This window comes from Micropterus dolomieu, linkage group LG22 (assembly GCF_021292245.1).
Source record: "Micropterus dolomieu isolate WLL.071019.BEF.003 ecotype Adirondacks linkage group LG22, ASM2129224v1, whole genome shotgun sequence".
NCBI classification, from domain to species: Eukaryota; Metazoa; Chordata; class Actinopteri; order Centrarchiformes; family Centrarchidae; genus Micropterus; species Micropterus dolomieu.
The window spans coordinates 23,548,028-23,574,221 of record NC_060171.1 but is presented as its reverse complement, the minus strand read 5'-3'; the positions used below and the strand labels follow the sequence as shown (position 1 = coordinate 23,574,221).

Here is a 26,194-nt window from a genome sequence, read left to right as displayed (position 1 = left end):
AGTGGTCACACTGATTTCTGACCCATATGTGCAGTAGTAACTCTATCATTGGCAGATCTGACGGTATGGCACAAAATGTGCAGCGCGACATCACACTAATACACCGTGCAAAACACACAATATGTAGTATGTACAAGCTGTGGCTGCAGGAGTTTAAGACCCAGTTAAAGTTAAAGCCCATATATTGTTGCGATATCGCCGTATGACTATTGACTAGGCAAGAGGACCATACGAGAGAAGAAGACGATATATCTTATTCCATAAAATGCAGTCGTCTTCAAAATCGATTTAAGTTAAGGCTTTAGGAAATGTGCTTAAAGAGATAAGAGTCATGAAGGGAAGCCTGCAGGGGTTTTTTTTCTCGACGGCCCTCCTCTAAACTCTAAACCTGCCTGATAGCGTAAGGGCTTCTCTTCTGTGACAATCAAATGAAAAGCGGCTCTCGGGATGAGTCAGTCCCGTGCACTGAAGCTCAAATATGCGGCTGCACTGTAAGCATTCTGCTGAAGTCACTAAAATGTGTCAGAAAGTTTATGGCACGCTCTTTATGAATTTTAATAGCATCGCTTTGTCATTTGTTCCCTAAACGACGTCTGATAGATTTGGTTTGTGTCAAATAATGATCACTTAGATGAACTGTGTTCATACTTGGACGGTAAACACACTCTAAATCATCACAATTACAATATAGGGGATAGAATTGGCCTGCTGCTGGAGGTGCTTAGTTGGATTTACGATCAGTGGAGTATAAGACTGAGCTCCATTTATGGTTATCTATAACACTGCTTTATTTGTAACAAGCACTATGTTATATCATTTCAGAGGTGTGTGTGTGTGTGTGTGTGTGTGCGCGTCAACACAGGTCACACTTTTCTGCTCTGCTGTACAACTGCATCTCTCATGCCCATTTGGTAGCCCATTGTTCCAGCAATGCTTGATCTCTGTGTGACCTCTCTAGACTTTGCAGCACCAACATCTCGAAGAAATCCAAAGCAACATTATTGACACCTTCAGTCAATGTGATGCTGCTCCAGTGAGAACGCTCCATCACTTAGAAAATGTCAGTGCCAAAAGTCAAAGGTCTGTAGTCCGTGTTTCCAGGCCTTATACCCAGAGATGAGTTCAACACCAGACGTGCGTGCGTGCGTGCGTGCGTGTGTGTGTGTGTGTGTCTAAGAGGGAAAAAGACAGAGAATGAATGGATGATTTGGTGTTTAATGTACTGTAATATGGGTCAGGGGGACAGAGAGGCCCTTCTTCCTTGTTCGCCTCCTCTGTTAAGCTCCTCTAGTGTTTTGTGCTGCACTAATAGCTCACTAAAGCTGCCATTTCAGAAATTTCAGACAATGAAACCAAAATGGCATGGCTGAAAACAAACAGAAAAGCCCCCAAGGCTGTGTGCTCTCAAAATTAATAGACAGCCTAAAAGAAAATGGAATGACCTTATTGCAATTCAGCAGCACAAACGAGAGATAGAATGGCTGTCACACACACACAGATAGAGAAGGACATTGATGCGTCGTCCACTGCTTAAATTAATTCAATGAGGATTTTTATGAGACTTGCAACACATATCAAGTCTCTAAATGACACTCCTTTCACTTGTTCATCTCTATTTTCTCGCACTTTCCGCCTCCTGATTCTTCTCTAAAAGTGCAAATGGTAGAAAGAGCAAAGAGTCACATTTGGTGTGAGTAAAGGTTAAGAAGAGGATGCTGGTTTCCGATAAAAAGCTTTGAAAATGTGTCCTGCGTGCCTTACTTGTTTGTTGTCAGATTTATGGAGAAAGCGGTGGCACCATAGAGAAAACGCAGGGAGTGTTCTTAGCACAGTAGATAAGAAGTAGAGAGGGACAGGTGAGGGTCGGGGAGAGGACAGACAAAAGGGAGGACACCAGTTGATTGGAGCAGACACAAGAAAATCAGAAGCTAAGAGAGGTGAGAGGATGAGGAGCAAGATCTTCAGTAGAGGAAGTAATTATTCTCTTCTCTGCCTCGGTGAAAGGCTGCGACTGAACAGCAAATCTTTGCCTCTGCACCTTTCTTTCTTTGCCTGCAAATCACTAAAATTGCAGCTTAAATAGATGACAGTGTGTCAGGGTTGGCAATTACAGGCACCAACTTAGGGTGTTTTATGTTTTTTCTTTTTTTTATGAAAGACATGGAATATCTTTTTGGCCACCTGCATTTCAAGATGAAACCTGCAATAGATTTACGCTGTCACAAAGTGTGTGTATGTGTGTGTGCTTGCCACCTCCAGGTGGTTACCGCTTGTCTGGCAGTCTAAGGTTATATAAAGCAAGGTATGTTTTTGTACTTATGCCATTTGGTTGCACACATGTTACCATATATGTGGGTGTGGGTGTGTGTGTGCGTGTTTGTATGCCTGTTGTTAACATGGATGAGATTGGATGGATTCTGTGATCTCCACCCTGCTTCTCCTGTTTGTGGCAGATTGCTTTCATGGGTCTGCCCCTTCAGCTCATGTATCTGACGAGAGGGAAGAATGATGAAGGCAAAAGAGGAGGTTTGGGGATTCAGATAAATTAAGAAACAGATGAGTCCTAAGGCATTTTGCTTGTCAATCACTGATGTTGGATGGATATTCAGACAGACACACTAAGAAAAGACAGACACATTCTTGGCATGTAGGGGTGGGTGATATGTCCTTAAAATAATAGCACAATATTGCAAGAGCATCCAACTGCAGACCTCCACTGTGGAGTCACTTCCGGTGCAGGCTCCGCTCTTAGGTCGGCTCCACTGTCAGGACAGGAAATACGCGCAAAAAATACAAAAGAAATAGGGTGATTTGACAAGAAACACATTCAAAAATTATAAAATTTAATCATTGAGCCACTTATAGGGGAAGGGATTTTGTCATTGATTTATATTTAATTAATTAGTGAACATTGTAAGTGAAAACTAGTAGGCTAAATCCTTTAAATATAGCACATTGATTTGAGCCTATTCATTCTACTTAGCACAAGATGCTTGTGTAGCAACAAAGCTAACTGTATATCGCCTCAATAATTCAACTAGTAACAGTATATTTTTTACAGGCACTATTTATTTATACTGTCAAAATAGGACGTTAACTCCGTCCATACAGCCAACCACATCAAATCACAGAAAAACATGATGTCGTTGTTTAAGATTGTAACTTAGCCTCTCTTCCAGTCTTCTTAAAAACACACACACACACACACACACACACACACACACACACACACACACACACACACACACACACACTTCTCATTCATAATTTCCCTTTGAAGATTAATATGTTCTATGGCATTTTACTGCTATCAGCTGAATTTAATATGAAAATCTGACAACTGTGGGAACTGGACTACAGTTATAATTTGAGCTTTGCTGGGGTCTTTAATATAACGAATGTTACGGTGGAGATTAATAAATAATTAAATAATAGCTTGAGCCTAGACAGACAGAGAGACAGAGACTTCATTGCTCATTACGTGGTCAACATCTTCTCACACACACACAGCAGCACACTACTTGCCCCAGGTGTCTACGATACTGCAACAAAGTCTAAGTTTCAAAAGCCTGAAATAAACCACTTATGCGGTACGCAGCAGAGTTCATTTGGAAAACTTGTTTATTTTAGCCTGTTATAATGTAAATAATAATTTCAATGAAAATACATTTGTGATTAAAAATAATAGTTGTTGGTAAATGAATTAGTGACTCCCACAGATGCATGATTTTACTGCTTCCATAAGAGCTCAGACCCTCCTTATGGACCGTAATTAGAAACCTGCTGGGCTATATGGACTACAGCTTGTGGACTAACTGTCAAACTGTAAAATCTGTAAAAATGGACACACATGCAATACAACATGTATACCTGGATCGATAATTCTGTAAATATCCACTTTTTTAAAATGAAAGGAGACACAAAATTTAGTAGCCTACTGTAATAATACTTTTACTTTATTCACTGTATACACACAGATTACACAGTTAGAAAAGGAGTTGGCAGCAGTGACAGATTTGCATTATTCAAAACATTAAAAAAAAAGAAGTCTGAATGCATGGGTCTTGGCATGTTCCATTAAAATATCTCCCACTATCAATAATTGTAAATCTAAATCACGCAAATTAAGATATGCCAACAGTGGCTGTGGTGAGCCCCCGAGGATCTATGGGAGGAGTAGTTTCTTTCTGTAAGTTAGATAACGTAAACTTTTTATATAACCGTGTGTGTTAGATCTCTCCCTGCTCCAAAACAGCGGATTCAAACTATCAACTCAACTCTGACTGTGTCGCAGTCACAGCAAGAAGAGATTAAATCATACAGGACAGGACAGGGTGTAACTTTTTCCAGGATAGGGTTGGGAAACACTGTTGTAGTCAGTGCTTAAAGTGGGAAAAAAATAGGTGCCAGTACTCTCCCCCCCGCACACTATCCTCAACCACAATATGAAACTAGTAGCTATTATAACATTAACAACTTTTTGCGCATTAACCACCTAATTTCTTGAATTCTGAACACATTTTCTGCACCAAGTTATGGAGGAAATGTCTTTATTTATGTGAAGGGAAACTAAATTAAGGTGACAGGTGACAATTCAAAATATAATGGAATATCCATCCATCATCAACCGCTTATCCTGCGTACAGGGTTGCGGGGGGGGGGGGGCTGCAGCCAATCCCAGCTGACATCGGGTGAAAGGCGGGGTACACCCTGGACAGGTCACCAGTCCATCGCAGATATAATGGAATATAATTCAGATAATTCAGTAATCAGCTTTTGGACAATGCAAATTTGTTTCTTCTATATTTCAATTGCATTACATGTTTTCCTTTCATTTCTGTTTTTCAGAATATTTTTAACAAAAGCATTCAAAAAGTGATGGAGACATTCGGATTCTGACCTGTTCCCAGTGTAAATGACACCTATCTGTCAACACTTTTAAATGTCCCGCCCCATCCAGGTGGTGATTGGTCGGTCCACGACAAGTGACATTGATGAGCTGCTTGAAAGACATCAGAGTTTAGAGAACAGGCAGGCAGAGAACAGGAACAGGCGAGGGCAGAGGAGAGGACCGGCAGCTTTGGAGAAGTCCCAGTACGCAAGAAAATGTCCCGGTACACCAAAGAGTAAAATGTCACATCCAGCAAATAAAAGTCTTTGCACGCTGTTTAAGTGTGAAAACAGCTACACCGAACGGTCTAAACAGTATCTTTATTTTATCTTCTTTTGGAATAACTAACCTAGTCTTAGTCAGCATATTAAGACAAATCCAAACTGATGCCCTTGCTAAATGCATACCAAAAAAATGTTTAATAAAGCTGAACACACAGGAGCTTCATACAGTCTATGAGTAGCTTATGTTATCCAAAGAAAAAAAAAAGCGAATCCTACCATACTTCTTCAGGAGCTAACGCTAGCCATCGTTGGCACAGCCTAATGTTACCTATGTAGAACAACAAATAACCTAACTTAAACACGTGTAACATTATGATTCTAATTTGTGTGATTTAGATGTACAATATTGAGAGCGGTAGCTTTTGACGGTGAACACATACTAAGATCAATGCATTCAGACTTTTCTCAATGTTTTGGATAATGCTAACCAGTCACATACCATTGTCACGATGGGTAGAATAGCGAAACAACCGAGAACGCATTATGTTTCGTCCTGTGGGGGACGTAAAAAACCAGTTTATTATGGTTATCCTGTCCTGACAGAGGAGCTGACTTGAGAGTGGAGCATGCACCGGAAGCGACTCCACAGTGGAGTCGGCAGTTGGACCCCTCTGCAATATTGCAAGCTATGGCTGTTCCCTTTAAAATAATTCTCTGATCAGTCACTGATGTAAGAAGTTGTAAATTTTTTGAAGCGGACTCGTCGTCAGCGGAGCCAGCAGCAGCGTTTCGTTTACTTTCAGCCATGTGACTTCGCTGCTGGTTCGGCTGTGTGGGAGTTACTTCTAAAAGAGGGATTTCTGGTAGTGTGGACGTGGTTTGATTACCTTAACCTTAAGAGAAAAAGAAGCTGAGGTGATACATCACACAACAAAGGCCACAAACACCTTCACTTAAGTAAACATTCCTAGTTCAGCTCAAGTGACGGTGATCAATCAATCACATGGTACTCACAGCACAAGTAGCTCTGCCAGGCAAATTTGAAGTTAGTTTGATAATCACCGGCTCAGATTTATTTTAAAGAAAAGACTGAGAGAAGTATTTCCTCTTAAATGTAACATGTGGCACATTAGCTGTAAGGTTTGAAAAGTACATTGCAGCTCATTTCACAGTTTCAACATGAAAGTCACAGAAAGGGAATTGTTGTTCATTATCACAGAAGTTGAAAAATGTCTTTCAGGTCAATAAATCTATCACGCACAGGTATCTGAAAAACCCTATATTATACATCATCTCACACACACACCCACAAACACACACAAAGGGCAGGCCAACAGCTTTCAGTGCACTTTCCCAGACATTAATAAGACAGTGGGCTGTTTAAGGTCAGTTAGCCAAGGTAAAAAGCCTGCAAACGGGGTCATGGAGAGGAGAGGGTAGCAAAAGGAGGACAAGTGTCAGGAGATATTTCACAGGAGTCTTAAGAGAAAGGGCTGCACTATTGTCTTTCACCTGATGGAGATTTTAATCATAGTGGCAATTTTATAGCAGCTCATAAACCGCAGCAGCTAGGCCTCATTGTTAACCTCCAATTGCTTTCGGGGCAGTAAATATGGCCGCCTTACATTGCAATGGCCTTGCCGATGGGATTTATGGGAGATGGGACGGAGCTGGTGATGGCACTGGGAGACTTGCCTGAGAATGATGAGGAGCAGAGAGTGTGGGCTGACTAGTAAATAAACACATGGCCGATCAGCGAGACTCAACACACTCAGCTGCACAACAACACAGTCTTTGCCGTGATGATACAATGCTGTATCTGCTAGCTGGATATTTGGGTTAATGTAATCTGTGAATGGACCCAAACACAGGGATTAGCGTCATGGCGTAATTGCTCAATTTGACATTTAGATTTGACCGTGGAGATCAGTGACACATGACTCATTTTTCCAGGTACCCATTACATTTATTTAGCATTTCAAATGTTGAAACGGATTGAAAAGGATAGTCGATGAGCAATTCAGGGTGATGAATCCAGGTGGTGACTCAGTGGCCTAATCTCTGACATTTGGTTGGCGGAGTTCTCTCCTGCTGGCTGATTGGATCTGCAGCCAGCCAAGTGGAAATGGATCTCCCATGAGGCGTTTGGTACATCAGCCTGAGCTCCCTACCCCAGGATGTCTGAGCTTTTGTTTTCTGCAACTTTTCTCAAGTGTGTTGTAACCTGTGTTACTAAATGAGTTTAATTCCATTTTTATCTTTAATCAAGGACTACACTGCCAACCTGGTCCTGAGAGTCTGTTGAGTGTATTTCAGGTTGACAGTCTAAATGGTAGATGGATGGAGTATAGATTTATTATTGGTGGACCCTGTTCTGTAAGTAAGCCATCAGTAAGCTACAAAATATGATCTTTAGCTTTTAGATAATGGTTCCTCCTGAGACACTTGAGTGGCTGTAGCAGAGTTAAGAAACAGAAACTGAGATTGTGTGGTTTGCTACAGAGGAATGACACACAGTAACCAACTAGCCCAGGCAGAATAACAATTAAGTAACAGTTCTTGCACAAGTCGCAAGGCAAGGCATGTGTATTTATAAAGCACATTTCAGTAACAAGGCAATTCAAAAGCCTTGAGACAAAGTGACAAACACCCCACAGAAAGACATTTAAATACATTCATTCAAGAGCCAACCAATTAAAAAAATGAAAAAAGCTAAAATACAAGCTGAAATAGAATAAGACATCCATAAAATACAAGAAAAAGTTGCAATGCAGTGTAAGAAATGAATACTAAGAAGCAGCAAACTGAAAAGTCTTCAGCCTTGATTTAAAAGAGCTGATGGTTGCAGTGGACATGCAGTTTTCTGGGAGTTTGTTACAAAAATATGGCGCATAAAAACTGAACACTGCAGGGACAAATGGGGTCTGATTCTGTCACACTAATCTCTCCCACACAAAAAGTCTACTTAAACTCAGATCCAGAGCAGTTCAAACAAAATGATGATTAGAAAATGGCTTCTAGACACAATGTGCTAGATTATACACTTGAGATGAATTGAATACAGTGAACTTGTTTGGATCTTAACAGAAAGTCCCAATATGCAAAGCAACCTTCGTCATGCTCAGAATTTTGGCCTTCCTATGGGTATTATTATGATTGTGCTTACTAAGTTAATTTCTGAATTCATAATAATAACATTGCTAAAAAGTCTGAAGGGGCAAGAAACACAAGCTATTAGTTGGTCATACAGGTTTTAAACACAGCCCCAGCCAAACTTTTTTGGAGGTGAAAACGAAAGTAAACAGAAAATGATTAACCAAACTCATGGTTCAGCTTTAACCTAACATATCTGCCGTAGTTGTGCACGCACACGGTTTTGCTGTGCAATGAGGGGTTACCATTGACATTTGGATTGTGCCCCCCCACCCCCCAAATAAAAAAGTTGTTTAGGTAATCTGGCTACACTGATTGCTTTGATCAAAATCAGTTTGATTGTCTGACTGCTCATTTTCTAGTGTAACTACATCTTTGTTAAGTACAGTGTCATCATAGGTGATGGGAATGATGGCCACAGCTATGAAAATGAGACCCAAGATGATAAATAATGTTTTTTAAAGCGTTCTCTGTTTATTCATTCCATTTTTGTAGTCATGGATCAAACCAAATCAAGGGACTTAAACTGGATTCAGGATTTATCTGGTGTTTGCATCTTAACATTCATACCTTTTTGACGTGCTATTCGGTATGCAGCAATGCAAAACCCCATAATAAGTAATTTATTCCCTTGGATGTACACACTTTCACTTCAGACGGCTTGGCTTTGATAACTAGCTGTAACTACAGTGCATTCTTCGCTGTCATTTTTCAGGCTCGGGGGTGTTGACAGCTCCGTTATATGAGGCTATTTGAGGGTTCAGTCCAGAATTGTTTTTCCCTCTGGGTGCTTCAGTGCTTTCACTCATTCTCACTATCACCTCTCAGGCATTTGTCAGCCTGGTGTTGATTCACAGTGGATGGAGATCCGAGCTGTGGGCCTGCAATAAACTCAGGCAGGGCTCCAGCACTGAGGTCTGCACTTAATAATACTCTGCTACCCACGACCAGATGCCAACAGAGTGGAAGGCTGTTTCTCAAGACCAACAGCTCTGCACATGCAGTATACTGCAGTCAAACAGTCATGCAGACATAGTGTAGAAATATTCAGAAAATGGACAGCTAAGATACCTACATCCACATGCCAACCTAAGCTATTTATCTTTTTTACACATTGGGACCCAATAGCATTTAGCTTTATTCCCATCCTCTGTATCCCAGATAGGGAGGAAAGGCATTACACAGTGGGATCACCCTCAATCCTTTTAGGCACACTATTGAAGATTCCTGCTCTTTCCTTAATCATTATGGTTCGTACCAGTTGGCTCTGTTCCAGCACTGGTCAGTGCTAAGCTGTTACCGGCAGGCTCTTTGCTGTTGCCGGTCAATTTCATGCTGCGGCCATGCTGGGTTAAGGTCATTGGTTCAGTACACATGACACTAGACTATATGTCTAGTGTCATGTTTACTTCTTTTTCTCACCTCTGTCCCGCTTTATCTAAGGGGTGCTTTCTATTACACTGATATGCTGGATCCCTGCTGAGTGTGCGCTGCTGATAAAGGCATGGAGAATCAATGAGTTCAGGGCTGCAAATTCTGTCTGCTAACTGTAAAGAAAAATGATGTTTCAAAGTTTTGTTAGAGACGGGCTCATCATGCCGAAATGATAATCAGTGAACCTGCATGTGTGTAAAACACCTTTGGTCCAGCAAACCAAACATTGATCAGGGTTGTCAACGGGGCTGGGCGATTATTTAAAAATTAATTTGAATAGATTTTTGCGCTATGTGTAAAATTATGAATATTCATAATATATAGGAACCAATTGCAGTTTACAGATGTGGCGTGACTCCAGATGGCTATCTGGGTATCTGGTAGTGAAACCAACATGTACCGATCGCATCTCCGAGAGGAAGAAAGACTCGCACTGATCTATTCTCTCAGTTTCTTTTTGTTGTTGAGACATTATCACTGGTTATGAGAGTTGAAGCCATGGGAAGCGACAGAACAATGTGCAGTTTGTGCTTGACAAAAAATAAGACAAACATTGTGAATCGTCCCTTGATCAAGGCTGTCATTTTTGTCATGGTAAAGTTGGAAATGGATGGCGTGGGAGTTGAGGGTAAATGTGAAACCTGCCACTTCAGTCATTCCAGATAATCCCTCTGTGTTATGTAAATCGAGTCCCTCTAGTCATACTCATATGGCTTTTCAGACACTGCATACATCACTCAATGCTTATTTCAAAAGGCTGATTCTGAGACAAATGTTGCATAGGAGGAGCAGGATGCTTGGGAACAGAACTGATGGTCAAAGGCCTTTGATGGGGAAAATGCATCACCCAAACCTGTTAAAGTGCTTAATGTTTTAAGTGCTTTTAGAAGGCTGGGCCATTGAAAATTGCCTGGCAGTGGACATCATCTGTGTAGAAGTGTGTATAGAAGATGTCTGTGTGTCTGCCAGATTAGGCAAGCAGGTTCTGCTCCTGTTGCCACTTGATAAAGGGAAACAAAAATTGTGCAGACCTCCATTTTTCGTCTGTTCCATAAAGACTAAAAAAAACAGGTTACCAATAGAAATAAAGCAGGGATGAGAACCTCACTGAATAACACTGAACAATAGAGGCAAGCATTCTCAGTCTTTCTTGCCAAATCTCCCACCACTCAGGCATTTACTTGACGAGAAGCAGATAAGGACGACTTGGCGGAGTAGCACAATGGATAGATGGATGGAAGGATGGAAGGAGTGATGTGAGTAATTGAATTGGAAACAAAATTCTTTTTGGTGTGGGCATGCTGTGTTTCTGGTCCAAGGAAGAGGATGGGCACATTTATTTGCATTCCTGTGGGAACATTTCCTGCTTTCATCAGTATTCCCTGTTTGCCAGAGTGCCATATCTCTGAAGAGTTGGAGGGGATTTCTGATTGACGTTGATGATACAGAAGAAGTACTGCTATTAAAAATACTGATGACAATTTCACAGGTTAACATTTGTGTAGGTGTACAAACCCAACAGTGTTTTGATTGATCTGGAACATCACTCCCACTGCATGAAGTCTATTCAGTTTGTTCTCATACAGAAACCATTAAACATGTTTGACTACTGAGGTCAGTATTTCCCAGTTTCCCGTGGTCGGTATTTTTTCTTGGTTTCTCTCCATCCATCCCCTCTTCTCCGTCTATCCGACCTTTCCTTTCCCTTCTTTCCTCTCTTCCATCCTTCTCCTCTGGTTTTTGCAGGAGTATGTATTCAGTCTATAATGTATTGTCCCCTGTGGTGAACCAGCCTGTGGGCCTTACTCCTCATTGATCTCTGTTGTCCCCACACTGTCCGGGCAGAGGCCAGACACTTGGAGCCTGTTGATTGATCTCATCAGTGTCTTTGCCTGCCTCACCACCTATGGTGACCCACCTTTTTCTCCTCTTGTCTTCATCACTTTATCACTTCTCTGTCACCTCTGTCTATCAATCTTCTGGTTTGCATGGTAACACTTCACTTATTTCTACAGCTGTTGGGCATTTATAAGCAGTATATAAAAACATGCAAAATTGTGTGTGGGCGGTATTAAGGTAATATAGTATACCAGGATATTTAGAAATCCTGAAAGTATGAATTTTAATGCCATCAGAAGTCCACACGCTCCTCTTTCTAGTAAACCGACAGGGCAGTACTCACCTTTTCCTCTGCTCCTCTGCCTTCCCTCTGCCGCTCTCTTTCACTCAACCACACACTTTCTACGCACACAAAAAGGGAGGGATGCCAAGATCGAAAAGTGGCTAATGGCATCCCACTAGTAGTTCAGCAGCATGTACAAATCTCTAGAGGAGTATGCCACTTGCATTCCACCAGCAAATTCCTAATGGCAGGTGCCGCTTGAAAGCGGTAGGCCACTGTAACACTGTTTCACCAGTGCTGCTCTCTGATGCATGTTTTACAAATACAAGTACTGATAAAAATGTACATTCTTTCTGTCTTTATTAACAATGTAGCGCAACATAGCGCTACATAAAGAAATAAAATGTGCCAGTGGATAACGAGTGGCATACCACTCTAGGGATTGGCATATGCTGCTGAACTAGTAGTGGCATCCCATCAGCCATTTATTGATCTAGGCGCCACTGCAAAAAGAAGCTACTTGATGGCAGCTGCGAGTGGTGGGTATAAAGTTACAGGACTAGTAAACAAGAAAATGCCTCTGCCCCTGTTTGGGAATATTTTGGGTTTAGTCCCTATGATAAAGGTGAGCCAGCCAACAGGACGAGGCTGTGTGCACGTCATCTCAGTTCAGCCCACTGATGTGTCATCAGGTCCTCCAGCAAGAATCTATGGATGAAAGGTGCTTATTTCCTATCTATTAATTATTCTATGGGGCATATCACAAGCAGCTCAGCTTTTACATTTTTTATTTTACACAAATACCATCAAATACTGTATACATCGGTTGTTTATGAAACTGGTTTAATGGTGTAATCATAATGCCATAATATTTTATTCAATTTAACCTGCTGTACTTGACAGTTACAGATCATACTGCTGTGATGAGCATAGAAATCGCTTTAAGAGTCTTTATGAGTAAGTGGTAACTGAGACAGGCCTGATTTACCAGCTTTTCCAATCACGCCACATACATCAGAGATGATCTTGCACTTTATGTGCTGCTATGAAACTTCCATGTGATAGGAGTGCTTCGAGGAACAAAAATAAATGGATTCAAGGTTTAACATTGACCGTGACTATGAAACGGCAGAGATAAAGGAAAGAAGGTGATTATTTTTCATATATCTTTTCCTGGGGCAATGGTCTGAACAGGCCAACCAAGCAGTCTATTAATCCAGCTGCAGTAGTTGACACAGCGAAATGCTAAAGCGCTTTCTTTGGCTGTGTTGTTGTTGTCAGGATATCAATTTCTTTAAGCGTCCTTCTGGATTTATTCAGTCATTAAACAACCCACTGCCTTGATTTTTCTCACTTGAGCCAGTAGAGATTTGCAGGTATATCGACACACGAGTCGATGCTGCTGGCTGGGAGGCACGGATGGGTCTGGAGTGGCCATTTCAGACTTTTGTGAGATGGCAGCTGATGGTAGAAAACCAATTGGTATTGGCTTTTTCAATTTGCCCCTGACGGGATAGGAGCAACACTATGTTAATTGCAACCAGTGAATCAATGGTGTAGTTTGAGTGAGTGTCCCTTTGTCTCTGGTGTGTGCTTGTTCAAAATTGATAAACCAGAAGAAGGTGACTTCTGCTGCCACTGTACATGAAGTCAAGTTATGCTGATCTAAATTAACAGGGGATGGCACTTTGAATATGTTCAGACTGCAGGCCAAACAGTGTGAACAGGTCAAGTCACATGGAATCCGATCTTTTTCAGTTCAGATTTGGGCCACTTTCATATGTGGTCCAAATAAGATACAGATCGGATCTTTTTTAATGCAACCTGAGTCTGGACACTCAGGTCGGAATTGATGCAACTTTGACGTCACTCTAGCGCAGCTGTTGTCACATTTCTGCTATAGATGGAGAACGACGAATGAAAAAGCTCCTCAAAAGCCATTATTATACATGTGGCTCTCCTTCTTCTCTACCATGCTATCATCTGGTCACAAATTCCCTTTCTTACACCTGAAATCCACCGGATTGTGAGCTCTTTTCTGAGTTATGTGCATTCTACTTGTGTCCGTGGCGACATAGTGGGGGGGGGGGGGGGGGGGGGGGGGGGGGGTAGTGAGTTGTGCAGTTGCGTTGTACAGTGCCAGAAACCGTAATTAAAGTAACAGAAAGTTGTGCGCACAATTTGGGAGAAATGTGACCCGTGAGAGGACAATGAAATATGGGAGGGTTAGCAAGTATGAGCTAACCAGAGCTAACCTCCGTGGCTCCTTGTTTACTTCTGTACGACAGCGTGCTGCTCACGGTCTATGGTGCTGCTGCGTGTGACGTCATGTTATTCTTCTGCGCATGCGGGTCCCTTTCAGGCTGTGGACAATTCACACTGGAGTCTGATATGGGCCACATTTAAGCAGTAATGTGAACTGTCAAACAAAGAAGATCTGGGGGAAAAAAATCGGCAATTATGCATGAAAGAGGTGGTATTATGCTCATTTACAGGTTCAAAATCCTATTTAGGGGTTGTACCAGAACAGGTTTACATGGTTTAATTATCAAAAAAAACACCATTTTTTTGTCATATTGCACTTTGCTGCAGCTCCTCTTTTCACCCTGTGTTGAAGGCTTCGTTTTAGCTACGGAGTGATACATCTTGTCTCTAAATGATCTTTGTTGGGAGTTGCACATACGCAGTTCCTAGTTAAGGACTACTAGCCAATCAGAAGCAGAGAAGGGCAGGTCAGCGAATGGCCGGTAATAGCCAATCAGAAGGGTCAGCGAGAAGACTGTAAACGGCTTCGATTCAGCTGTAGGCTACATGTTGCCGACCAGGTTGGCAATTTGGACTGGAGCAAGAGTTTCAGAGTGGTGAGCATAGACTGTATATAAAAAGGTGGTGAGTGGTTATTAATCTGTAACAAAAGTATCTTTCATCCATAAAATTTTAACTGAGTCCATTGACTGCTTGGAGGGTAGCTAGTGTTTGGAAGGGAGAGGAGAGGTGTGCTGCAGCTCACTGTTTTTCCACCGGTGTTTTTGAGGGCCTGTCGGACTAGCCGCTCAGCTAGCAGTATGACATGTATCTTCATTGTGATGTCACAAGAAAGGGAAGTAATATAGTGTAGCTGGACTACAAATGAGCTGTTTTCAGGCAGTTCAGAGCAGTGTTTTCTGTGGGAGATGGGAACTCCCTTTGGGGTGGACTTTTTCACTTTGCAAACCTAGTACATGCAAAAAAAAGATATATATAACTCAATAAAAGAGAGGGAAAAAGCCAAAAACCATAATACCACCTCTTTAAGACCTGTGTGAACGTAGCCTTTGACACATATATTCTATTCAAGGTCAAGTTCAAAGTCATTATTATTACATCTAAAAAATACATTAGGGGTGAGCTGGGTACTTGTATTTTATAAGCAGTTATTATTGATGATGTTTGGACCAAGATCTGTACCGTAGTTGGGTAAAGAAAAAGCCTGATGCCAACGTTTTAATATAAAAGCACTGACTTTGTCTTTGTAACCAGAAAGCTGCTGCTTAATAAATTAAAACCGACTAAACAGTTTGTCTTGATATGAAAGAGACAGGTGAAAAAGCAGAAACACTTTCTAAAACTTCTCCAGCTGGTTAAAACCACACAGAAGAGGTCTCCAAATCTTCACCATATGGCTAAATATTGGAAAATGTTTAAAGTTATCCCTGAAGTATTTAGAACCATCCAAAACACAGTCACAGCCTGCAGGGCTTGACATGTCTCCATCATCTCACATCTGTGTTGCACTTTTCCCCCACTATGGTCATCTGCACTTTGGCAGACCTACCTAAAAGTTGAGCAGTTGCCTTGAAGAATGTAATTTTGTTTGTCCTTTAACATGACATTGTCTCTGCATTTCTGCCTGCTCTGTGCACCACTTTCTTGTCATGGCCTTAGTTGGCTTGCTGGCAGCAAAATCTCCGCTCAACATATAGCAAAGTACAAGGCAGAGTGTATCAAAAAAGTAGGAAGAGGCCATATTGCAATATTGATCATTTCTCTCGTCTCATTCTGTCTCACACATATGCCCGCAGCTGTGTGAAAAACCCATAGTGGCCAGTGCTTTGAGCTGTCTGTGTGCACCAAGTCTCTCTCAGGGTCAAAAGAAAAACTATTTTATATTGCTGTAATTAATGCAACAACAAGTGCTTGGTTTAGAGGAGAGGTTTATGTGTTATTTGCAGAAAAAAGTGGTTAAATTGATGCAATAGAAGTTGGCAAACAGCTATGGAAGACTAACAACGTGCAAGCCAAACATCTATGATAATTAAAATCTAGAACAATGATGGATAAAAGTCCAATCCTCACACTCTGCAGACATGCAGTGGTACGAAGCCCTAAAACGGCAACTCTTTTACATTTGAAAAATCCTGAATGCTCTTTATCTCACAAGCTTCACTGTGGGCACGAAGGAAGACGTGTTCTTTGATTTGATTATTTTACCTGACAGTTGACATGTAGAATGAAAGACCCTAAAATGGAGAGTACTTTTTCATGTTGAAAAAAAATTACTTTTGTGAAGTTTGGTTGAATTTGTATTACACCTAGAGCCATAAAAGAGGAACTATGTAATATACATGTTAAATGACCCGTTATACTATTCCCAGAATTGTATGGCTATATGTAGCATAGGAAGAGAGTGAATCAGCAAGACTGGTGGGCACAAAATTGGAAATTGGGTGTGATGGACACAGTAACAGAAGAAGAGATGATGAGATAGACATACATACAGTGTGAGATTGAAAGAGCTGACCCTGAGCAACCACTGTGTCACAGCCAATCATTGTCCTCCTCCAGGACAAGAACCAGTTCAAGATGCAATAATATAGTTGTACCAACCAAGTTTTTCTAGTGATTTATATCAGTATTCTGAGGACTGATACAAAACAGGACATGCATTACACACAGTGTAATATTATTAACTAGACAGTACACCAAAAGGCCAAATTTTTCACTTAATGTTCTCTAACAAAGTATGTTTGTAAAAATGCCAGCTTTGTATCTTTGTGTTGAGTACTGTAGGAGTGAGTGGTGTCATACAGTGTGTGGTCTTCCTGAAGAGTCTTTATACAGTGATACATTGTATGGTATATGTTGGTACCGTGTAGTCATCTCTGATCTGACTACATGCCAGCAGGTAGATTAAAGTATGGCCAACGCATCTGGTTCATATCGATGGAGGCTCCAGAACAATGTGGGCGAGCTGTAAATAGGGGAGAGCGCAATGTCCTGGAATGAGCTATAAATTACCTTTCCGCCTCCTTCCATGTGTCCAGAGATCGGACGGACGGACAGGTGGATGGATAGATGGAAGTGATGATGGGTAAGAGGACTGAGTGGGCACGAGGTCTGAGATACAAAAACAGAGCCTGAAGACAGAAGAGCAGCTTGGGACCGTGGGTGTGTATGGGCGAGAGAGAAATGGCGACGGACTATGATGAAGATTCATTGTTCCTTTGTTGCTGCCATCCATCTTCACTAACATGCGCCGACACCATTGAATACCCATGCCACCAAGTTGGTAGTGAGTTTGCTTTATGGGTGCTAAAATAGAGCTGAAAGGTTAGAGGCAGAATGATGAAATACAAAAGTAAGGCAGAAAAAGCAAATCCAAGTGTCAAAATAGTGCACAGGTGATAAAAGGTTCCATTTATATCAGCAAACACAAGAAATGCTGTCATTTTCTATGCAGCATATTTTGTAGATAATGCATGGTTTGCACAAAAGGGCCTCGCAGTGAAAAGCAAAGTATAAGATAAAAGACAGCAACCACTCACTGTCTGGACCAACTAAAATGTCATTATTAGAAATACCCTATACCATTAGAAGAATGTCCACACTGTCAGTGTTGTACCAGAAAGTGTTTTGACATTTCATTCTTAGTATGGTAGAAATATTGTCTTATTTTTAGGGCTTGGCCCAAATGTTTCCACACTTTGAATCTGTAACCTAGAGTAGACAAAAATGTCATGGAAGTTGACACTTGAAAGCTTAGTTAGAATAAGTTTTCTCTGTCAGGATAGCTGTATAATTTTATGAATAAAACTGCATAAATGTTTGCAGTGTGACTTGGTGTTGTAAAAGAGCTGTTGGGCCAAATGGAGGCAGCACATTGCTGTGAAGTGGCTCCAAGGCTATAGTGGGCTGACAGGGACATTAAACACAAAGCAGTAGGGGCCGTTTTAATTACTCATTGTCTGTCTTGTTGTTTGGTGACAAAGGGGATAAGGGATGTTTGCAGATGACAACGCAACATGGAGCAACATAGAGGCAAGTGAAGGGAATTGAGGAGAAAGTGCGGGTGAAGCATAGACTTTTCTTTAGTTTTTTATTGTTGAAGACAGCGGAGGCCAGGTGGATGTGAGATCTCCAAACAGGTGTGCAGTTGATGAGACAGTTTATTAACCATAGGCTAGTTTGAGTTGCACAGACAGGACCATGGCAGAAGAGAGGCTCCAAAAAGTGGCTCCAGGAGCAAAGCAGGTGTTTTAAAATGCAATCGTCACAAAAATGCTGGTTATCTGAAATGCACACATACAGTATGTATATGCACAAAATCCATGCATTTGATGCTGAGCTACAGAAGCGTAGCTTTATTTGAGATAAAAGACTAAGCATGAAATGTCCTCTGGACCCAGGGTGACAGCAATTTTTAAAGAAAGGTTGGTGGGGGGAGGATGAAAAGGTACTAATGAAAAATATAAACAGTCATCCCCTGGTGCCACAAGCTTTGCTGACACATCTGTGTGTTTGTTTAAGTAAGGTAAATCTGGAGTCTGGTATGGCCGCAAGTTCCTCTCATCTCTCCCCGTCTGCCACTGGCCAACATCCCAAATTAAAATGACAAGAACAAACAAATTCAAATAAATAGAAGCTTTTAAAAAAAACAAAAAAACATTTATGCTTATTTCCATGGCAACTTTTATGTTTTTTCTAGGCTTTCTAACTTTTTCTTGTGTGCTTGAGGTATTAAGCTTTTTTTACATTTTAATCATTTTTGTCTTGCTTTTTCTTCAGAGTATATATTATATTATTATATCAGTCTTTAGCCAGGATGTAAAGCTAAGGATAAGATTAGTTCTGACTGATAGTTACTCTGCCACCATTTATCCTGGTTAGTTGTGGGTTGTACCAGGACTTTAAGGAGACTTTAAATAAAGTGCTCGACAAACGACACACTTAAAGAGCTTACATAGTAAGTGGTCATTCATACATCTAATCAGGGAGGGCCTGGTTTTGTATCAAGCTTTCATTTTGCTCTCTCTGGACTTGGAGAAAAAGTTAAAACTAAACAGTATTTCTCAGTAGAAAGGAAGAGAAAAGAGCTGGATAACTGCCCAAGGAAGGAAGGATGGAGGGAAGAAAATACTCAAGCAGGGCAGAGAGCTCAGGAGCCAGTCAGCAGAAATGTCAGTCGCAGAAATCGGGCAGGCAGTTGGGGAACCTACATCTCACAGATAGCGCGTTTCACATGCACTAAAACACACATTATATGGTCAATATGTCTTGTTTGCTGTGAGTTCCAGATTTGACTGCTTGTGTAGTTGGACTCACTTGAAAATGTGGGTGCATTTATGATTACACATTTCATATTTGATATTTTTCATGATTTTAAAGGTTATAAAACCATTTTTGAGCATTTGATGCCTTTATAACAGTGTCAAAGCCACCAGGGCACCCCAACCTGCACTTGGTTTAGTTTAATTTTTCAGTTTTGTTGTTTATTTTTGGTTGGTGTGACAGAGCTCACAATCAAGGGTTGGGTATAGTGGTTCCTTTTACTAAACGGAATACACATGCATGAAAGACGGCGCTTGTGAATACACAAAGTAAACACTAGCTATGACTATTACTCAATCAGTGGAAGTTTTCTTTTCTCACTCCAGAAAACGTATTGTTGGCTCGTTGCTTACTACAGGGGAGATAAATGGCCACAAGCGGTAATTGTCAATTGGCAACAACGGAAACTGCTGCACAGTGCCAGTTACTTTTCCCCCTGTGCCCCAAAGTGATAGCACAACCACACCGCTGGCACAGCTCACATATAGCTACAATATAGCTTCATTCACTCAAGTCTTGGTTCTTTTAATAAGCTCAGTGCTTTTTATCTTAGTAGTAGACTTTTGAGTCACTCTGTCTGTCATTTTGTGAGAATGACTGATTTTCTGTGTGCTATCCCTTGTTCTTGTTAATATATTCAGAGCAGGAAATAGACCTGCAGACCTCCTGCATCAGTGTGTCGCTATCAGTGTATTTATTCAGAAGGGGTGAGATAAGAAGATGTAAGTATTGATTGTGCAGAGATTAGCTATGCCTACAATCTCCATAATAGCAGCTGGGGTCGTCTTTCAGTGTTGCCTTAACTTACGATCACAGATAATGAAGACACAACCACCTCCTAGGGGTCTTGCTGTTAACTTATTGATCCCGACAAGTTACCCCAAAGCCAGTTTTTATTATAATGAAGTATGTAACTGCGTGCATTTATATGTTCAGTACATCAGTTCTTACTGATACAGACACCAACGCACATTACCTTGGGAGTGCTTGTGTATTTTAGTTATCCTTAATTTCCAAGCTTTGATTCCATCTGGCCATTTTATTCTTATTTATATGTGTGTTCATATTAATTTTTGATAGTGGCTGAGGTCATGAAGGGTCACTTCCAGATTAAAATCTCCAGGACATTTCCTAGTATCTGTTATTAAACTTTACACGGGCCCTTCTTCCATTCCAAATTCAGCATTTTAATGTGTTTCCTTTCACTAACCAGATCCGTGATAGAGAGCCAGCTTTTAGGTCAAGGGAGCTGATTGGTGTAGGGTGGGAAGAGGGAGCTGTTTAGTGTCTTACATTTATGCTTTGATGTCCTATCAGATTTGGTGCTGTGTACGATAAACAAACAATTTGATAATTTAAATTTTTTTAGATACTAAGCACCTTGGGGAATTGGCTCGTTACCTGTCACACTACGCCATCTATAGGAAAGAAAAGTTATACTTTTAAGAAAGTCAAATAAATCACATACCCACTAACAGAAGCTTTAAAAAGCCATTGGCTGCAGGTGGCACAAGTGACAAAACTGCTGAAGCTATTACTTTCATTGAGGCCCACACAATGTGCACATTTATCCATATAAGCAGACAAATTCAGATTAGCCTCTGCCACACTGCATCTGATCCCTCTGGTTATTAAGCTAATTAGCATGTTTAGAGTCTGTAGTGCGACACCACTTACCAGATGTTCCCAAAATTGGCTGGATTTAACCCTACACTGTCTTATGTTTGACATTGGTTTACTTTTGACTGCAGGCTTAAGATAGCTCCTTATATTCAGTCACTCTCAAAACCAGTCGGTGCTTTGTTGCTTCTCCCCATCCTTGTTATCGTTGTCGAAAAACCACCAGCACCTTTTGGAGGTGCTCTACTCCTAAAAAAGGTTTTTGGTGTGTGGCTGTTCTCTGAGCACACTGATGGGATTGTATGTTTAAAAATAGTTGATAGCCGTTAGGGAAAAATAACATTTATCTCTCCATTTTCTCTGCCTAAGGCTGAAAAAAACAATTGGGAAAAATGCTACTTACAACTTGCACCATCACCGTGAACATAGTTGTCTCGTTAGAGCATGGCCAGCCTGTTTGTCAGTTTGTGTGTCCGTGTCCAGCTCTGTCTGAGACTCAGTTTCTCGGCAGCAGACGCTGTGTTGATTGGGTCAGATTGAGCACCAAGCCGGTCGGGGATGATTGACAGTTTGCCTGTTCTGTTTGCCAGCTGCCCTATGTCACACCCCATCTGTAGTAATCAGCCTGGACAGAAATCCCAGGCCTAATATGGATGACACACCTCCTTTCTTTATTCCTCTTTTTCTTCCAAACGTTGCTGTGATAGAAAAGGTATGGAGGAAGGTATTTTGTTGCTCAGACAGTACAAAAAAATGCAGCGCTCTTCCTACAAAGGCATAGCAAGGCATAAGGCTGGATTCCAGTGTCGATGCTGGCTTTCCTTTTTTTACTCTCTGCATCTGCTCTCTGTCCCCTTCCAACCATCTCTCCTTTTCCACTAACCTGACCTTTATTTTGTTCAAGCTCTATTTACATTGAATTTACAATGATTAAAGGTGATTTTTAGCTGTCTTTCCACAGAAAATTTCTCCCAGGGCCATGCCAAAGCACCTCTCAGATAGTTTTAATTACAGTGCAAAGATTACAGGCCAAAAAAAATAGGGCTTAAGCTTTGCCTGCTCTCAATGCAAAATCCTGTCCTCAATCAGTCAGCCAAATATTTTTGCATAATTCTGATGCATTGCTGCCTCCAATAATACTATAGCACAGCAGCCACTGAACTGCAGTTCTGATTTTCTTTTATTTACCTGTCTACTTTGTGTGTGAAGCATTAGACTAAAAATAAAAATTATTTATTCACTTCAAGAAGTAATTCCACATTAGCTCCAAAAAATCTATTGCTGTTGTTAGTAGTTTACACAGTTAGTTACTTATCAATTGTAGCAATCACTTTGGTCTTTGTGTACAATGGATTTAGATAATAAATAAACGTATTTATTTAACAACAGGGCCAGAGACAATACATTTAGATTTAGAAATAGAAGGCGGGAGACGCGAGTGGCCAAAAGTGACATCACAGACCAAGCTCTTCAGGCCGCTATCGATCCTGAGAGACATTGCACTGCTCCTCACAGCCATTGTCCTTACATGCCTGCTGTATTGATGTGGACTCAAGCGTGACAGAAGTCCTATCACCTTGTTCCAGACCTAAATCAATCAATTACACCCTCCGACGTACGTACACCTCAATACGTGCTGCATGTACATGTTGGCTAGGAATGCATATGAACGCATGGGCGCGCACTCACAATCCAAGCAGATCATATGTTTCTATATACTAGAACACCCTCATGCACAAACATACTCATTATCATCCCATTAAAATTAGTGCTCTATGAGTACCCATGCAGGATAATAACTGCTTGGAGTTTTTTCTTCCATCCGTCCATCTTTCCCCTTCGCTCCCGCTCTCCCCTCCTTCTTCTCCTTTGTGTCTTATTGTCTCCCTGCCGTACTCATCTCTGCACCATTAATCTTCCAACCAATAAATTGGAGCCACTGACTCTATCACTCCTATTGTCGACTGCAGCCATCCCTTATTTATGTTCTCCCTCTCTTCCACACTCAGCCTTTCCACTGTTCCATTGACCGGCATGTAATTTCTTACATGAATAATGCAAGCAGCGAGACAAAAATAGTTGCACTCCCTCTTTCTCTTGGCTGGGACTTGTCCTGCAATAGTTTAACTGAATGCGCTTGGGCTGATGTCTAATCAGCAGTGCCGGCCACTTTGTTAAAAGGAACAGGGATTTGAATGTAAAGGTACTGGGGATCCCAAAGCTGCATTCTTACTGAAATAGACTCAAGCGGCTGATTGCGAGGTCAGGTTGCACATTTATTCAACCTCCCAGCTCTCACTAGTGCTGATCCGGGATCACTGAGCTGGTTGCAGTGACAATCCTCTTCATTAGCCAATACATTTCAAGTTAATACAGCTATGTCTCTGCCATATTTCAAAAATCTGTATGCACTGTACTGATCTTTTTGTTGTGAAGAACTTTAACTTAACTACTCAGAAGAGATCCACATTATGTGTGGCTCAAAGGCCAATGACTGACTCATTCTTTACATCGCTATTTCTCTTCCTTCAGCTTCTGAAAACAACATTTACTTTGAAACAGAATGATGCTGGGTTGACTACATTGACAGCACAGCATAAGAAAAGCACATGAAAGTTATCATGTATGCCATGTAGGAACACAGACACCTGGTCATAGGCTTCATTTCATACAGGTTTGTGTTGCTTGTGTTGCCATGGTGAGTGTGTTCGTGTTTTGCGAAGGATCAGGTGTGTATGGGTTAACGGAAGACGTTTCTAAAATTAACCTTGAGTCTTGTAGTGCTCCTTTTCCCATGGTTGTGTCCAAGGACTTGCATAAACTCGCTTCTGAATCCACACAAGACTCTTGTGAGGCTTGTTCAGTAAATTTCCACCTCCCCATGTTTGAACCTGAGAAATAACAATGAGCTGGATCATTTCTCTCTGTATCCCACTCCCTTCCCTCAGTCATCTTACAGAGCATTTTGACATTGCTCCCTGCACTGTTTTCTTGTTACTTGAAGACCCTTGCAATATTCCTTGCACTTTTCATCTATTCTTTACAATGCTACAGAGCTAAAATACCTCTTCATTCAGGTTTCTTTATTCTTAATCGTACTGCAACTACTAGAAAGCAGTAAAAATTTTAGGAATGACATTAAAATCCTTGAATCAGATTCTTACTTTTTTTTTTTCTGCATTTCAGATGAGGGCAACTGTGAGGTGAACATTCTTCGCTTTTTTCTCCGTGGGCATGAGAACTCGCCTTTGTCTCAGTTTTAGCTTTGATTTGAATGAAGCTAGCGCTGGATTATTTATTTCAGTGAACCACATTTTCTTTTACTACCATATATCTGTGGTGTACAGAAACTGTATGTGTATGGTTTTAGTGTATCCTGAGAAATGTGAACTGAAAAGCCATCTTTTCAGTTGTAGTCACATCACATACTGAGCCACCGAGCTGGGGAGTATGCAATACTTTACAGAGCTTTGTGGTACCACTCTGAAACCAAGCAGACACTGGTCTGTTTGGCTTGTTCAGTAAAGAGAGGTGGGAAAGGGATTCTGGCAGTCTGCAGTCGTTTCAGACATTCACTGTGCCAGTGGGATTTATGAGGTACCTCGTGTGGTATCTCTCAAAGGTCTGCTCTTTGTCATTCCTTTTTTTTCTCTCTCTTCATTGGTCATCTTTTCTCTCTTGTGTTTGTCTCTGTTCATGTGTTACGTTGCTTATTCTGTCTCTAATCTGCTACTTTTTATGTCTTCATCCTCTATTTCTCGTTCTGTATCTTCACACTTCTCCTTTTATCTAGCAATTTCTCCCTACAAATCCCTCTCAGCTTACTTATCACACTGCCAGTGCCATCTTGTCACATAGATTGGAAATGTCTGCTCCGCGTTGATTGACCGTCACCTTCTTATGCAACATTGTCTGATACACAATATGATGGAGTTTTCTGTATCAAACTCGTGCTATAATTTCGTAACAATCACAAATGAGAGCAGCTTTCATCACAGCTTTTCTTTTTTGGTGATGAAGGATTGCAATTAGTCATTCCAGCATATTACAATAAATGTCGACCAGGTATCTTTGCCTCCAGCTGCACCCATTAATATAAACAATAACCAGCCAGTGACCGGGAGCCACTGTTGAGCGGGACTATAGGATGAAAAATGGGTAGTGTCTACATTATTATTATGGCGGGACTAATTAACATATGGTGAACTTGAATAAAAAATTGAGAATAATGTTATTATTCCTCACTGGTTATCAGTTTTCATATTTCAGGTGGCTGGAAATAAAACTATGAACTTTTGGGAGCCATCTGAGCTGGAATCATTCACTAGGGTTATTGTGGTGGGTGGGTGTGGTGAAGAGATTTGAGCAACGGGCCCCAGATCCCTGCTCTCCTCTATCTCACTCTTTCGGCTTCCTTTTACACAATACCCCCCACCCCCAAACCCCCACCCCCTTGCACAGGGGTGCTTGTTTGTGTTTAATAAGGGAAATTAATTGAGCTCATTGGTATTCTAGGACACTGGTTCCAGCTATTTCCCTGGGCTAGGATCAGCAAGGTCATCCAGTTGAATGCACAATTATATGTGTGAATGAGGGGAGTATGGGAGGAAACAACTGGGAGGCAAGCAACCACTATAGTGAGTTTTGTGACTGGTGGGATGGTTGGAAAACAGTGACGGAAGCTCAATGATCAGACAGCTAATCTATCAATCTATCCTTTTGAGGTTAACAACTCTGCCATGCCTGTTCGTATATGTAACAACTTAGCTTAGCTGGGATTAAATGCTGTCTCTGATGCACTGCTCCCATAGAAGACATTTGTACACATTTGCACACATTGTTATAGACCAATTGTCATTATTCTATTCAATGGAAAGTCTACAAGGTAAATAGCAATGTAAACATCAGTGTGACTGATATTGCTCATTTTGCCTTGATGCAATGTTTTATATATAAGGCCATCTGACAGGCCCCTTAGCATAAACTTTAATTATCAGTGAAACTTGATAACACAATTCTGGGCCCAGCGCCAGGAAAATGCAGATCTGCTAAGACGTTAGAGATTGTAACTCTGAAGTAATGAGTCATGCAAAATGTTGCTAGTGTTTGTGGCACACTACAAGTAATGACAACATCCTGCCCAAGTGTAAAGTCGATATACAC

The 26,194-nt window shown here is 41.1% G+C and overlaps 1 protein-coding gene across 3 annotated transcripts in view; it reads left to right on the top strand.

Moving 5' to 3' along the window:
• Positions 1-26,194, top strand: part of b4galnt4a (beta-1,4-N-acetyl-galactosaminyl transferase 4a) — a 149,414-nt gene that overhangs the window by 62,512 nt on the left and 60,708 nt on the right. The window lies entirely within an intron of this gene.